General features: G+C 42.5%; 1 pseudogene; it reads left to right on the forward strand.

Annotated features, from left to right (window-relative positions):
* The first annotated feature begins 3,533 nt into the window (after positions 1–3,533).
* Positions 3,534–3,830, forward strand: part of LOC103069957 (dnaJ homolog subfamily C member 14 pseudogene) — a 6,368-nt pseudogene continuing 6,071 nt past the window's right edge.

Below are 3,830 nucleotides of genomic sequence, written 5' to 3' on the forward strand. Positions count from 1 at the left end.
GCATTCATTATTGACTAAACAATAACATTTTACCCTGGTAAGAAACAAAAAGGAAAATCAGCCTGAATTATACATTTTGAAGTATTCAATATTACCAAATTCAAATCATCTAAGTATTTTTCCACGTGACCACTATTCACATTTCCTTAAATTACTTAAATTCCTGAAACTTAGAGCACAGTTACCTACTCCAATTACAAGGAACTCTGAGCCTTATTCAGAATTAGAAAAATATATCCGGGTTCCTATATTCTTGTAGAACAGGATCCAAACTTTTCTATGGACAGCAGAAAGAGCTTATTTTTCTATAAGTAAATACCACATAACTTTATTCATAAAATGGCACACATTTTGATAAACAAAAACTATATATACAAATATGAAATCTTAAACTTCAAGGAAAAACTTGACAAAGACTAAAGACATTGCCTTTACAAGCAAATTTTAAAATTTTTTAAATATTTTAAACTTAAAATATTCTTCTTTGTAATGTGACATTAGCAAAGTTATAAATGTGTTACTACTTCCATTTTTTTCAATTGCTTTAGCTTCCATGGTTAACAGCACTAGCTCTATTAATCATGGCTATCCCATTGTGTTACTTAAATGGCTTTTAATTTTTAATATGCAGAAAGACATTCTACCATAGAGACAAAGATGGGAATTGCCAAAATAAAATTAATGAAGAACCTATTTTGCAAAACTTGCATGTATATTGTATTTATGATAATGATCTCAGCAGATCTGCAGAAGTATTTTTTCCATTTCATTTTTAATGATTTTATTCAAGGCCTTCATTGTATTGGTAATAGCTCTGATGGGTCACTTCACTTTTTGTTTTTTTGCAACCTTTATATTTTTTACAATAGATTTTCCTCCACTTGAAATAATTGGGTTGGAGGGGGAAAAAATGCAAGTATGTCAGCATCAGTAGGTCATTTCTTGAAATATTAAAATTGCTAAAGTAATCACTCTATCAAGTGCATAACAAAAATGATACTTTATAGCCCTTTTGCCTGAAACTCTGCTCAGAGTTGGGAGCACACCGTCTGGATCTCAGCCAGTAGAAAACAAAGCAAGAGAAGAAACCAATCTTTCTGCACTGCCTGCCCTACGTTAAACTTTCCCCAGGACAAGAAATAACCGAGCCAGTAAATGGGAGCAGGAAAGAGGGAAATGAGGATTAATGTCTCCAAAAATTATCCTGCTTTGTGTCAGATCTACTTACAGATCAAACCGCTGACCAGCTTCCTGCAGTGTGCCGTTCTGTGGATGGAACATAACTCCTGGACTCACGTGGTACTTAAGCCAGTGGCAGCCTAAGCCTCAGTTTCCCCAACTGTAAAACATGGCAATGACAATAGCACCTACCACAGTCAGTTACTGTGAGAATTAAATGCACAGCACTGAGCACTGTGCCGGAGCAGTGAGTGCACATGTGTTTTTATATACTGTGATTATCAGAGAAACCAGGGCTCCAGCCAGGGAAACCTAAGGAAGTGAAGGAAGGGGTTTGTCATTCAGCCATTCAGCCATTAAACAAACATAAATTAAACAAAAAATATATATACTAAACAAACATATCCCATCAATAAACAAACATGCAAAGACACTGTCATGCAGTTTACCATCTACCACATATTTCCCACCGAGTGAATGTTTATTAAGTGAATGAATGAACCATGGTTCAAACCTCTTTTTCAATGCTTTCATCCCAACATTTTCAAAAATTCTGAGTGAACCAGCTACAACAGCTACCACTATTGAGGAAATGGTGGGGTGGCTTTGCCCCTAGAATGAAGCTGAAAGCTGGAAATTACTTTATGTGCTGCTAAGGAACTGAAAAGCACAGCCAAAACCTTTTAAACAGAAAGATGCTCAAATGGGCAGAAATGAGTTAAGTACTAAGGTTAGGTAAAGGACTTTAATTATTTTTTGTTACAGAAAACGGGACTTACTTTAGAGACAAATGGACTTTTAGACTCTTGTAATTTAAAAGAATCCATACCTGGAACAAAAAGAAGTGGAAATAACAAGAGCTTACAGAAATATGTCACTTTCAGAAATATTCCCTTGCTTGATTCTCCCGATTGCTCTGTGAAAGGTAGGGCAACATAAGGTTCATTTCACAGATAAGGATGCGGAAACACAGAGAGCTCCCAGGGTGAGCCGGATGTACAAGTGAGACTAAATCTGGGTCGCTGGTCCCAGCTCGGGCTCTCAGCAGCCATTGTAAAAGGGACAGGCATGTGTATTGTTTCACATTTGTGTCATCTCTTTCTGGCCAGGATTTTCCAGAACTGGTAGGAGGGCATGCATGTGTTGCCAAGGAAGGAGGATGTAGGAAAGGAGAGAGTGGAGGTCAGACCATCAGTCAGTCTTAAAGGAGCTGAGCTGAGGAGGTAGAAAAAATGTAATGCCTGGGGTAGGGGCTAACTTATATAAGTCAGAGAGACCCACCTGATGATCTACAAGGGATACTAATGTCTGGGCCCAGATGAGGAAGTCGTGGTCAGGGTGTGGATCAAGACCCAGTGCAGAAAGTAGGGGTGTAGTGATGAGGATAGATTCAGATCCCCCGGATTCCAGGGTAGAACAGATGCCTTACTCCCCATTCCAAAGACCCTTCCGTAGCCCGTATTTTGAGAGTCAGGGTAGAAGCCCTAAGTCAGTTCTTATTCTGGGAGCTCAGGAAGCCTTTGTCCTCCCCCTACCCCACCTCAGAATGGATGCTTCCTATCTGTGCTTGGTATTTTTAGAAGTCCAATGCGCTATCTATTGTGCCACAGAGCCCGACTGTGCTTGGTATTTTTTTTTTTTTTTTTTTTTCTTGCGTTATGCGGCCCTCTCACTGTTGTGGCCTCTCCCATTTGCGGAGCACAGGCTCCGGACGCGCAGGCTCAGTGGCCATGGCTCACGGGCCCAGCCGCTCCGCGGCATGTGGGATCTTCCCGAAACGGGGCACGAACCCGCGTCTCCTGCATCGGCAGCCGGACTCTCAAGCACTGCGCCACCAGGGAAGCCCTGTGCTTGGTATTTTTAAAGAAACTTAGGTTCTGCACGGGGTCCCACTCAGACTTCTCTTTTTTTTGCGATACGCGGGCCTCTCACTGTTGTGGCCTCTCCTTTTGCGGAGCACAGGCTCCGGACGTGCAGGCTCAGCGGCCATGGATCACGGGCCCAGCCGCTCCGCGGCATGTAGGATCTTCCCGGACAGAGGCACGAACCCGTGTCCCCTGCATCGGGGCAGGCGGACTCTCAACCACTGCGCCACCAGGGAAGCCTTAATTCTTTTTTTTCAGACTTCTTAATGAGCCTAGTGGGGGACCCCGGGGGTAAACTGACACTTTGGTCCCTGAGGGGGTGAATGGAGACCTCTCTGAAGTCTGACAGATACTTTCTCTTCCTGTTCTGTCTCACAAACTGCTGACTCTACCTTACAAACAAATTTCGAATCTGATCTGTCCAGTCTTGCTGCTGCCATGGTTGTAGGTCAGACCTAGACCAAGTCAATGTCTTGCTTCAACACCGTCATGGGTTTTGGAAAAGGTCTTCTTTCTTGTGATGGCATGCAAGGTATACCCCTACTCTTAACTTCCATCTCCATCTTCCACGGCCCTTTTTCCCCCTCAGCCAACTCACCTCATCATTCCCTAAAAGCACCATGCCTCCAGACCTTTGCCTTTGCTGTTTCTTCCTTCTGATTCCTTCGCAATTCACCTCCTCCCCAATTGGATGGGCTCTGAAGATCCCAGCAGAAAATTCACAGCCAGTAGAAGATTAGAGAGGATAAAGCAAGGGATTTATTTCATATCAGGAATGCCAAAAGG

The sequence above is a fragment of the Lipotes vexillifer genome, unplaced genomic scaffold (assembly GCF_000442215.2).
Source record: "Lipotes vexillifer unplaced genomic scaffold, Lipotes_vexillifer_v1.1 scaffold13, whole genome shotgun sequence".
NCBI classification, from domain to species: Eukaryota; Metazoa; Chordata; class Mammalia; order Artiodactyla; family Lipotidae; genus Lipotes; species Lipotes vexillifer.